Source organism: Engystomops pustulosus, chromosome 5 (genome assembly GCF_040894005.1).
Source record: "Engystomops pustulosus chromosome 5, aEngPut4.maternal, whole genome shotgun sequence".
In the NCBI taxonomy this organism is placed as follows: domain Eukaryota; kingdom Metazoa; phylum Chordata; class Amphibia; order Anura; family Leptodactylidae; genus Engystomops; species Engystomops pustulosus.
Genome location: NC_092415.1, coordinates 177,037,101 through 177,050,776, shown reverse-complemented (window position 1 = coordinate 177,050,776; position 13,676 = coordinate 177,037,101).

The following is a 13,676-nucleotide window of genomic DNA, read 5'->3' as shown; positions in this document are numbered from 1 at the left end:
AATGGAGCTTAAAGGGGTTGGCCACCTTGTTTGTACCTACATACAAACATAAATACATATACAAACTGGTACTGAGCATTGCTACTTAACACTTGTACTTGAACATGGTGGTCTTAGGGGTCTTGCAGTGGGACTAGCAATGTCCAGGGTCTCTGTCCAATGTTCCAGAGGTGCCGGCACTTTAAGCAGCCATGCATGGCACCACCAAGGTACAGCGTGAAGTATCCCCTTCTAGAGCTAGCACACTAGTTTCCACTAGATACATAAGATTGACATTTACTGGGTAGAGGAGAGCGGGGTTTGGGGCAATGTGTTACAAGAGTGGTGGTAGGGCGTTTCGGGAGGGTGTGCTATGAGCTGCGGGCAGCAGGACTCAGGACTTCCTGTGACATTCTGCTGCCTTCCAAAGGATGGAGTAGGCCGTACAGTCATTACTGTCTGCACACCCCCTACGTCATAACCACTCCCACATGGAGACAGTATTGACTGCAGCACAATCTCACAGGAAGTCTGGAGTCCTGCTGCAGGTGGCTAACATGGCTCCTGGCAGACTCTAACAGGGAAAGTGTAATATGGGTGACCCTAGTAACGTTTCACATAAGTGGCCAACACCTTTAATAAAAGTTTGGATTTTAGCATATGTATTACTTATACTTCCTTTACATTGATGGAGGAAAGTTTTTACAGATTGTGTAATTTGTTGTATGATTATCTGAAAGCTTATTTCCTGAAGACACCGCGACATTACCACCTACTCCGGTGGCAGAGTGATACACATAGACATGGAGCAGGACTGTCGCGTTTCATGATGATTTTTTTTTTCTAATTGACAAGCCTAATGAATGATGACATGAAGACAGGATTAAGATACTGTGGAATCCTAAAGTGCTTTAGACAAAGAGGTTGAGGTCATTTTGACCAGATGGCCTAAACAATAACCTGCCTGTAGTCATCTAATTACCAATTAATGTAAGTCTATTCCTGGTTTGGATTTTCTTGCCAGATCCCATTTCCTATTACTAATTTGCTAGTTCCTTATAATATTTGTGCTTTGAGGTCATCAATATTTCTATTGTAGCATTGTCTTATGGATCTTTACTGAAGGTTCTGCCTATTCCTCCAGAGTAGAACAATCCAGATGACTATTTCCATTCATACACCATTTAAGTATTGACATTGTACAGTATACAAACACAGATCATCCAAAAATATTTCAGACTGAATTTTAATGTATTTTATTCTATATAAAATCGTCCAGAAGCATTTCGTTTTTGAATGATTTTTTTTTTTTCAAATATTTGGGCTGCTGTAGTCTGTGAATTTCCATTTAAAATTAAGAAAGTGATCTCTCTAAAGAGAAACATCAAATCTTTAGAAATCTTGTGATTTTCTTTTTTCATTTTTGTGAATGTATATTTTTAATTAATTTCGTTATGTTTTTCACATTGATGACCAACTGCCCCACAAATGGATTATCTGTATATCTACCTGTTTAATGGATTACCATTAATTATATATAGAATTATAACTATATATATATATATATATATATATATATATATATATATTTAAGGGCATATATACCACACCATGCCCAGGACAGGACAGTTCCCTCAATAGAGTATAACTGGCAAGTGTCAGAGGCGGTTTCTATACACAAAATATATAGTAAAATTAAAATAAATCAAACTAATCAAACTATATACACCTAGGAATATCCAATTCACTAAGCATAACAATAATAATAATAATAATAATTATAATGGGCCTAATTTACTAAGGGTCCGGTCACTGCATTTTCGTCAGGTTTTCTGACTGTTTCCGTTTTGCGTCGCATTTAACTGGGGTTTTTGGCACACACAATCCGATTTTGGCGCCAACTTTCATGCGCCACAAATCGAGGGGCGTGGCCATCGGACTACCTGACTGATTCAGACTAAGTGCAGGATTTAACATTCAAAATTGTGTCGCAAGCCAAGGAAGAAGGAGAACTCCGGCGGACCTGAGCTGGGAAGCGACACATGCAGGAAATTGGACGCATCTGAATCCTCGTCGGACAACGCACTTCGGGGATCGTGACGCGACAGGTAAGTAAATGTGCCCCAATGTCTTTATTTATATAGTGAACACAGATTACGCAGCGCTGCACAGAGTTTGCCAAATCAGTGCCTGCCCCCAATGGGGCTCACAATCTAATCAACTTACCAGTATGTTTTGGAGTGTGGGAGGAATCCGGAGGAAACCCATGCAAACACGAAGAGAACATACAAACGTTAAAGGGGTTTTCCAGAAGTATAGTAATCCCCCTTTAGTAGGCGATTGCACCCCCCAGTTCCCAGGAAGCCACTCATTGGATGGACACTTTGGGGAAGATTTATCACAAGTGTGTAAAAGTAAAACTGTTCTAGTTGTTCATGGAAACCATTTGGAGCTCAGTTTTCATTTTCCCACAGAAGTTTAAAAAATGATAGCTAAGCTCTGATTGGTTTTCATGAACAACTGGAACAATTTTGCTCTGACACTTGTGATAAAGTTTCCCTATTGGGATCCTCAGAATCAAAAGTACTATAGCGGTAACCAGAAGCTGGGGTAAGTATGTGATCTATTTTTCCTACCCTGGCCCCCAAGGGGTTTTTAGTATTCATGGAAAATCCCTTTAAATTGATAGTAACATTTCATTGAATCCTTATTTATAGTTTGCAATGTCTTAAAGGTAATCCTTCATATTGTACATGTACTCCTATACTAGGACAGTATTGTATAGAGCAGGAGAAGCTGATCAGATGTATAGTTTAAGAATAACTTGCATTTTATTTGTTGAATTTTTTCTTTTTTTTGCTTAGGAGTCCAGTGACTGGTTGAAGACGGTAGTAAAGAGCCTTCCCTGTACATCAGTGCATGAGAAGATCGCTGGTAGGACCCGCTGGATTCCTAAGCATAAGAACATAAGAAATAATAGAAAATTATATTGTGTAATGATAGAAATGGGAGTGTGTTAAGCTTCCGTAGCAAAGATTTCTATCAATGAGTAGAGTTGGTTATAGGAGAAATAAAGTCATAATATACAGATTTCACTGTATCCGGTCTAACCCTGGATGAATCTTCTAACCATCTGCCATCTAAGATGGCACCAATTAAAGGAAAGTAATCCACTTTTCCTAAGTCTACCTACATGATTGGTTAAATTCATTACCTGCTGTCTTGGTCATCACATTATATCTTGTGAATACTTATAGGGGTTTTCTTGGACTGATATATTGATGAGTGGATCAATGGAGGTCCATCACCTGGCACCCTCAGACTGCTGGCAGAACAGGCTGCTCTCCGAGGGAGATGTATTAATCTGTCTACAACAAAATAGTCATTTTATTTAATGAGGGTTTTCAACTATTCTTAGGAAGTTTTTCGACTTTTCCAAAAAAAGGCCTTCTCTGTATAAAAAGGAGGCAAGGCTTTGTGGGAAATAACCTATGCACCAGAAAAGTCTGTCGCTACGCCAGAAAATTCAGTATTGTGGAGCAGAAAACTAAACTAATCTAATAGGAGGTGCAAACAGGGGCATAACTTGAGGGGGTGCAAAGGTTGCGATGGCACCCGGGCCCAAGAGGTTTAGGGGGCCCTTATGGTGTCACTTTCCCATATAAGAAGACTATTACTATAAACCATACATTGTAGTCGGGGGCCCGGCACAGACTTTGCACTGAGGCCCATCAGCTTCTAGGTACGCCACTGGGTGCAAAGTAGGACTCAGCAGTCTTAGGCTGCATTCACATGACTGCAGCCCAACGTGTGCACGCTAGTGTGCGACTTACCCCTCCCCTCCCCATAATAGATAGCGACGCACAACTGAAGACACAGAAAAAGATAGAACACTGTACCGCTATGTCTATTGCCATCTATGAGGAGGTATATACGTCTCCACAACTGTCCTGTGAATGCAGCCTAATACTGCACCAGACGAATCATCCAGCATCAGACACAGGGATAAATTCGGTGCAGCAGAGAACGGGCTAGTTCTACTCTGCACTGGTGGTCTGACCGACCGATTAATACATCTCCCCCATCAAGTTCAGCGCCCCACATTGTACCTTGCAGCTGAACCTTATTCACTAGAATCAGACATTGCTTTGCTGTTAAACTACTGTTTCTCTGTCACCAGCTTTTACACCACTAAACTAAGAGCCCCTCAGATAGGGATTTTTTTATGGTAAATTTATGGCACACTGTAGATTACAAAAAAAAACTGCTAGTGTACCAATCCTAATTTACATATTTTGAAAAATTATCATTGGCATTCTTTAATAAAAAAATATTTGGAAACTAAGAATTGGCTCACATAAGAAAGTTATGTATTAATGAAGTATAACACTGTTAACTTCTTGGTATCAGATACCGCACCTTCTTAGGATATGAAGAGTCTGTGTTTCAATGGGTCAGAGAATGATGGGTCAGCGAAGTTTTAGTGTTATAAGTGGGGCTGTACAATATTCAGTTGCTGTTTTTAACGTGTCTATGTATTTGAGTTGTGGGTTACATACTGTAGTTGAGAAGTGTATTGGTTCTGGACCAAGGAAAGGTATATAAGGTCAATTAATTTTTTTTTTTTTTTTTTTAACAACCCCAGGCTAGCATGTATATAATCGAAACACAAACGTGGGGATTCATAGATTTAGATAAAAGAACAACACAGGTTAAATTAAATATTTAATTGCCTTAAGGGCACACTAGACAAACAGTACACACAAGAGACATATAACGTATATACTCCAGTTTGAGCAGAGTTTTTCAGCACAAAAAATGTGCTGAAAAACCCTAACTCGGCTTATACTCAAGTCTATTTAAAAAAAAAACAAAATGTGTACTCACCCTTCGAAGCCCCCCGGCAGGTCCTCTTCTATCCATCAATGCTCCGGCATCGGCTCTGTATCCCCCCGTGGCCCATCGAAGACATCATGGTGCGTGTGATGTATCACGTGGGGACACAGAGCCAATCGCTGGAAAGAAAAGGACCTGCTGGGGGTCAGCGGAGGGTGAGTACACTTTTTTTTTCTTATAGGCTGGGTATACCTTGAGGAGCGGGCTACATACTATATACTGGGGGGTGGCAGGTGCTGCTATATACTGGGGGGCAGGGGCTGATGGTTATATACAAGGAGCAGGGGAAGCAGGCTATATATTGGGGGGTAGGGACTGGCAGGCTATATACTGGGGGGCAGGGCTGCGGGCAATATACTGGGGGTCAGGGAAAGCAGGCTATATAAAGGTGGCAGGGGAGGCAGGCTATATACTGGGGGCTGCAGGCTTTATACTGGGGCGCAGGGGCTGCTGGCTATATACTGGGGGGAGGTGGTGTCTTTATACTGGGGACAAGGGACTTCAGGCTATATACTGAGGGGACAGGGGCTGCAGGGTATATACTGGAGGTTGCAGGCCACATATTGGGGGGCAGGGGCTTCTGGCTATATACTGGGGGACAAGAGCTGCTGGACATATACTGAGGGCAAAGGGCTGGTTTTATACTGGGGATAAGGGACTTCTGGCTATATACTGAGGACATGAGTTGGCAGCCTATATACTAGGCTTATACTCGAGTCAATAGTTTTCCCCAGTTTTTTGTGTTAAAATTAAGGGCCTCTGCTTATACTCGGGTCAGTCAATACTCGAGTATTTATACCTGTATCTATATATATATTAGCACAAATACAAGTGAGCTAGTTGCTTTTTGCTGGTCAACAGAGATGGATGGCCCATACTTAATGATTCCTCCTGCCTTAGATAGTGAAATATTTCCCAGTGAAGAACGGTGGACATTGGGGGTGCCCATATTATATTAGGTACAGATACACCCCTTCACACCCATGAAGAACCCTCATACCTTGGATCCGATCCAGGACCTTGGAGGAGTTGTAGCTTCTCAATGGGAAGTTATAGGGTAAGGGTTCTGATCTCATTGGATCCGGATGAATCCCTGGATTACATTGAGACATGACCCATTTGCTATGCTCCCATGGAGAGTTATTTATATCTCTGTGTCCAAGAATGCTAGAACCAATTGAGACACAGGTATGTCCTACCCTGTCTATCCTGATTCCAAACATGTATTTGGCCTTGGCTGGGATGGATCATAACTCCATAACTGTCCCTTACTTACATATTGGTCATACAAGCAATTGGGATTTGTATGATCCCTTGTCTAAAAAGTTGTGGGAACACTAAGGAAAACTTGGATTTGCCAGCACTACGGAGGTGTTAGTTGATAGCTATGCTCCAGAGACCTTATTCAGTCTTTGAACGGGACGCCAGCTCCACTCGCTCGCCCGACCCTGGGTTTCGCTGTTCTCAGCTTCTTCCGGGGCGTGAAGCTGAGAACGGCGAAACCCAGGGTCGGGCGAGCGAGTGGAGCTGGCGTCCCGTTTTGTATACTGTTTTATGCGCATTTTAAACATACTCTTGTGAGTATAACTTTTAAGAATAAAATCCAAGGTTTTAAGAACGTACTATGCGATTTGGTGCCTACTTTCTCTTTTAGTTTTTGCTACCACACTGTTGAGTGAGTTTAAGGAGAAAACTGCACCTTAAGGACGTTCTGAATAGTGACCTACATCTTGTTGCCAAACTTTCCTCATCGGTAGAATATAATTGAAGATCTTTGAAGGAATTTTGAACAACAGCCGTATTGGAATCATTGGGAGCTCCGGTCAGGGTTTTTTATACTCCTTTTTTTATTGTTTAAAGTGGGACTTGTTGGATCGGTCTCGGACTGTGGTGTTAGCTCCTGTGGTATGGAAGTGTGCTGCACTGTGTTTTTATAATTATATAATCAAGGTGGGCTGTATATAATATAACTTGTGAATGAAGCATTATATGGGAGGGGGCTGTATCTTATATAAATATAGGAGGGTTCTGTATTTAAAAGGGAGGATGGTTTATATGGAGTACTGTATGTAATTTAAGTAAGTGGGGGCATGATTTAAATAAAATTTGGGGGTGGTAAATCTGTATATAGTTAAACGTGGGAGAACCTGGATATAGGGGTCAGATTTTAATTAAACTATAGGAGCTGTGTATAATTTAATCAGGGGAGAGGAGCTTTTATTATAAGTTTTTAAATAAATGAAGAAGGGATTCTTTATCCACTCTGTGTGTATGGGGGGGGGGGAGGGGGGGGCAGAGTGGTCCATTGTGTCATAAGAGGTGTTATTTCGGTGAATATATACTGTAAGTGACTGGTATATTATTGGTGCAGAGATGTGGTGTCGGGAGCTGAAGACATCTGCAAGCAAATTCAACAGTCCTGGGTGGGAGAAGACGTAACGAAGTCCTCTTCCTGATGGAGCAGATACTCACCTGTGAGGTACTAGTTGGCACTATTGTCTGTGTCACTGACCGGCTAGTGGTACCACGTGTGATGTCACTGAGGGCCAGTTACTAATTTTAAGTAATGTTGTCAGCATTTTTTTTTTTAACGGGTTGTAAATCCTTTTTAAAAATGTGGAAATAAATTCAGTGGGCCGAACATATCCTGGGGGGGTCTGGTGTTGTGGCGCGGAGGGGGGTAGGGGGTTGTGCGCTCTGGTGTTGTGGGGGGGGGGGGGGCGTCATTTGTATTTTCGCCTCAGGCAGCAAAAACCCTAGAATCGGCCCTGGCCGTATATATAGGAGTTATATGGTTGTATTAACAGCAATCTCTCTTTGAGCCATGTGATTAGTATTAATGAAGCAATACACCTTAATTAACTTCCATACACACTTGGCTCGACCAATCTTACATGAGTTTTCAGTAGTGAATTGAAAAAGCAGCTGTCAGATTCCTTTGGGAACATCTCCTGTTGGTATGATAAATACAACATGCCAAGGGTAGAAAGAAAAGACTTGTTAAAAGTCAGGGGGCCTTCACACATATATGGTCAGTCACCCACATTAAAATAGGCAGGTTCAGACATATATATTCCTGAAAAAGGTGGTCTACCATCCATCCAAGGAAATCTACCATCAAAATCCATCATGGTAAACCAGGGACACTTAGTCTTAAATCCAGGCACCGGGACTGTGATAATCTTCTTATATTGATTATCATTAGGCTAATGAGACAGAAAGACTTAGAAGGCATTACCAGAGCCCCTTCGTGCTGCAGCTTCACAGGTTGTCTCCCCCTTCTTTCCGGCTCCTGCTTAAAATTTTCCTGCACCCCCTGTAATCGCACACGTTGGGGGTCTTTTACTAAGGGCCCGATTCGCGTTTTCCCGACGTGTTACCTGAATTTTTCAGTTTTGCACCAATTTTCCCTGAATTGCCTCGGGTTTTTGGCGTATGCGATCGGATTGTGCCGCATCGGCGCCGGCATGCAAGCGACGGAAATCGGGGGCGTGGCCGTAAGAAAACCCGACGGACTTCAGCGCAGCAGTGACACCTGGTGGACATCGGGCGCACTACCTTAGTGAATTGCCAGGAGACCCGAATCCTCCACAGAGAACGCGCCACTGGATCGCGAATGGACCAGGTAAGTAAATCTGCCCCATTGGGTGGAAAGAAAGTGCTCCTACACAGTGTAACAGCATGCGGAGCTACATCATGGAGGGACAATGAGCACACCCCAGAGATCTTCTAGCTCATTAGCCTAATTTTAAAAGTCGATTTCTAGAAGGAAAGAGGCCATAGGTAACATATAAGAAAATATATATACAAAAATATAATAATATTACCACTGTCACAATGCCTGGAGTAAGTGTCCCTGGTTTATCATGCTTTATTTTGATGGTAGATTTAAAGTGTTCCTTAATGGCTTACAATGTAAGCAGGTCATATTTTTCATTAGGCACTTAAGGGCCTGTGCCTAGGGTGTCCTGTTGAGGAGAGGCGTCCTCAGGTGCGTGTTTTTTAAAATTTATTTATGATATACTGACACAGACTGAATGCATCATAAATGAATGGAGAGTGGGAGGAGAGGGTTATTATAATGTATATGAACATAGAGGACTAGAGAAGTTAATAGTCTATTGGAGGGAACAGTGGTGTCATAATGGGGCACATGTACTTACCCGGTCCTGTCACGATCCCCGATCCGGACTGTCCGATGAGGATGAAGTCCGGCGCGATTCACCAAGATCGTGCGCCCGATATCCTGCATGTGTCGCTTCCCCGCTCAGGTCAGCTGGAGTCCACCTTCTTCTTCCCGATGTATGTCATGGCTTGCGACACAATTTGAATTTTAAATCCTGTGCTTAGTCAGAATCAGTCGGGTTCTCCGACGTTCACGCCTCCCGATTTGTGTCACATGAAAGTCGTCACGATTGCACCAAAATCCGATCGCGTGCGCCAAAAACCCCTGTTAAATGCGGCGCAAATCGGAAATAGTCGGGTAACCCCACAGAAATGCGGTCCGCGGACCCTTAGTAAATGTTCCCCATAGTATGAAAGTGAAGGTAGAGTGAGGTCATAGTAGACTGGGAACGCAAGTATTAATTCTGTGGGGGGAGGGGGGGTTATATTATTATTTTATACTTCATCCTTTGTTAATACTGACTAATTATCATTGTAATATGATTGTAGAAAGATGCATATCGTGATAATTGTAAGTAATTCTCCAAGTAAAACTGCTTGTCAGTGACCTCAGCTCAGCAGTGATGTGTCATGTATGTAGAGGACCAAGGATCGCCTGGTGTGTAGACCTGCCCTCGAAAATTCATCACCTAACCATGGCAGAAGAGGAGCTGCAGCTGCTGGAACCAGGCAGTCAGCACAGTTTAGTTTTGTGTTCCTTGTACAATGTAACACTGAGCAGCGTTAACTAGGAACATCAAGGAGACATACATTAATCATGATAATAAATGGGAAAATTATAATTAATACTGCACAGTACTGCCGCAAATTATAACAACTTGCTATTTTTGTCCTAATAATTGCTGTTTTTGACTCTGAAAAGAACCCCCCACTGGAATAACTCTATGGGGGATTTCATTCCCTATTCAGAGTCACTAATTACTCGTCATTTATTGAGGTATTGTAAGTATGTTAGTCGCTGGAGGATTAGGTTATGCATTCTATTGCAGATCTTAGAGGATTTGGGACTGATTAGTTTTGTTTTTCCAATACAGTCCTTCAGTGCCAGAAGGATCTCAAAGCAAATGGAAGGGATTGGAAAATACATAAAACCTTATAAATAATGATCTTCAACCAATAAAGTAAAGTGGGTGCTGTATGGCTAGTGTACCCCAACAATTACACATAGAATAAAGCTCAATGGCTCCTAATGGATCAGGGCTTCAAATTCCACAATTGTGTGACATTTTGGCCAAAGTGGCCTTTCTCAAATGCAACAACCGTAGATATAGAATAGAATAGCACTTTTTTTTTGTAAAGTACAGCTCCTTTCATATTACAATTAATATCAGATACAGAACACATCAAGTATACATTCACAAAGATTTGGGAACAGGGCTTGGGACAGGGGGACTAGATCCGTGCTTTTTACTCGCCACAAACTGGTTGTAAGGTTCAATAGTTTTTGGGATAAATGGTTCTTGGACTCATAGGGGGAGATTTATCATCAAGTTTCTGAGGTAAAAATGTTCTAGTTGCCCATGGAAATCAATCAGAGCTCAGCTTTAATTTTATAAACAGCTGTGGGGAAATGAAAGCTGAGCTCTGATTGGTTGCCATGGACAACTAGAATAGTTCTTCCCTTAAAACTTAGGCTGAATTCACAGAAACGTATGGGGGACGTATATACAGGCGACGTATATACAGCGTATATACGTCCCCCATACACTTCTATGGGCTCACGGCCCTGTACGGGAGAGCTACGCTGCAGCACACGTGCGGCACCGTACCGCTCCGTAGCCCGTAGAAAGATGGGACATGTTCTATCTTTCTACGTGATACGGCGCCGTGCGCTGTATATGCCTAAGGAGAGGGGCGGGGGAGAGTTGCGCTCATCCCCTGCTCCTCTCGCAGCACCCATGTATGCTTATCGTACTGCGGTGCGGCGGGCATACATCGTGTGAATGTAGCCTTATGATAAATTTCGCCCTTAGAGTCTTGCATCCGGATAGTCGTTGCTTATTGGGCTCTGATTTTGCGGAATTATATTGTGCAGCAGTGTGTGTCACATCGTACTATGTTGTCAAATTTGGTTAGGCATCTGTTCTGCCAGAACTTCTAGAATGGACGTAGCGGTTCTTCTACTATGCATTGGGCTCTATTGACTTATCTTCTGTAGCCTATTTCTTTCCCTCTCTCTTTGATGACTCCTCCCCAGCAAACAGCATCAAAGTATATTATGCTGGTTATTGTTGTTTCGTCACATATTTTTAGTATTTTGTTGCATATATAGAACTGTTTCAGTATCCACAAGGCATCGGCTTCTTGTACACTTTGTTCATTTTCCAGTCCAGCTTGTCATCGATGTACACACCTAGGTATCTGTATGTATTGACTTTGTAGACATCTTGCCTTTTGATAACTAGTGGTTCTAGAACCAATTTTTCCCTCCTCTTGTCAATCACCATTTCCTTAGTTTTATCCACTTTCAGAACCAAGTCGTTATTTACGCTTCATGACACAAACCTATTGATTACCTCCATATAATCGATTGCGTCATCATTGCAGACAGGGGCAGCTGCTATGGGGCCCACAGTGTCAGGGGACCCAGGCAACTAGGGTATTGCATGTGAATATGCTATATGTGATGTGTATATGCTCTAAATGTGTATGCATATGGTTATGTATGTATGTACATATATATGGTGTATGTATATTTTTAAGGGGTAAATGGGGCCCCATTCAGAAGTCCACTATAGGGCCCTGCCTTTCTTAGGTAGTCAATTTATTAGTTTGGCATCCATATTTACAACTTTCATCTTCTCCCTCCCTGGAGAAGGAAGAAGAATCTTGCAGCAGTGTTTAGTACTTTTAAATAGATTTCTAATATGCTCATTCGTTCCCATAATGTAGATTATAGAAAGGGATTATATGGGTAAAAATGAATTTTTTGGCCCGGTGGATAGAGACTTCACTACTTTGTCTGGTCTCCTTGAAGTAAAACGTGCACTTTTGTCGTTGCTTGTGGTTTTGTTGACTCTATACTGTCGCTTCCATTTCCATTCCTGGAACCAAAGGAAGTCCTAAGCGGTGTACATCTCCCTGCTTTAGCAGGCATTATCATCTGAGTAATCACCCTGAGCTTTGCTGGGTTTTTTTTTTTTTTACTTATTTTCAACATATTACAAGTATAGAAGTCTTAAGAGACTTTTTAAGTCTATTTGACTAAAAACAAATTCAAAGGGATTTATTTTTAATTTATGTTTTTTGTTACAAAACATAAATTTTGTGCAATGACTGATAAAATATAACGTTTCCAATATGCAAAATAAATACAAAAACAATAAATGAAAGCTAAAATGCTACAATTACATTATGCAAAAATCCCCTCCAAAGTCATATGTAAATAAGGCGCAAAGAGCCTCAAGGTGCATCCAGGTGTTACCAAATAGTGACTACTCCTCTAGTTGTGATCTAGCAAAGCCCAGCTAAAAAGAAAGCACAAATCCCTAGAGAGAAGTTAAAGGGATTCATTATACTGCTGACACACAGTGGGGAACATTTACTAAGGGCTTTACGCCATACTTTAGTCAGACTTAGCCATGAAGAACGTGCACAAACGGCTTGTACAGGTATTTAAGAAGCGTCTCAGCTGCGATTGTGTCACACGCGACCCTTTCGTGGTGCAGCTGTGCTGGATTGCATGCGACACAAATTATGGGGCGTCCCATCGGACAGTCCGACTGATTCGGAACTAGCGCCATATTTAACTTGCAAATTGTGTCACACTCCCTATGTTAAAGATGCACCACAAAAAAGATGGTGAACTCTGTCGGGCCAGTGCGGGGAAGTGACAGATTCCTGATTTCTGGGGCACAATCTTAGTGAATCGGCACAGCCAACATTATACAGGCAGTCCCTGGGTTACGTACAAGATAGGGTCCGTAGGTTTGTTCTTAAAGTGAATTTGTATGTAAGTCGAAACTGTATATTTTGTAATTGTAGTTCTAGACAATTTTTTTTTTTGCCCCAGTGTCAATCGGAGTTTCAAATTTTTTTTGCTGTAATGGGACCAAGGATTATCAATAAACCTTTACTACAGACACTTTACAGCTGATCATTGCATCCTGGGACTGTAGTAAAGCATCCAGAGAGCTTCACCAGAGGTCACAATGGGAAGAGGGGTCTGTCTTTAACTATGTCTGTAAGTCAGGTGTCCTTAAGTAGGGGACCGCCTGTATACAGAAATAGCGCTTTTAGTGCTATTCTAAGTAAATCTGCCCCACTGTATTCATACCTACTAGTTCCTTATGACATATCATCCATATTCATACAAAAACCCATATTTTGGTAAACTGTGTTGCACATTTGGTAAGGCAAAGGTCATTAACACACGCAAAGTGTGCAGATTGCACCGGTTTTCATATATCTGGGCCACTGTAACACCTAACCAATTTGGCTTTAGGCTAACCCAAGAGCATTGTCCTAGTGTCCCTGTTGGTGAAAGATACTGGAGATGTAGGAGAGCGTCCTACGGAAGTAGTGGCCTTTGGAACATAGATGCAAGGTATTTGGTCTTTCTTAAAAGGAATTATCCTATAGCCCTCTCCCTGAATCATGTAATAAGACAGGAAGCC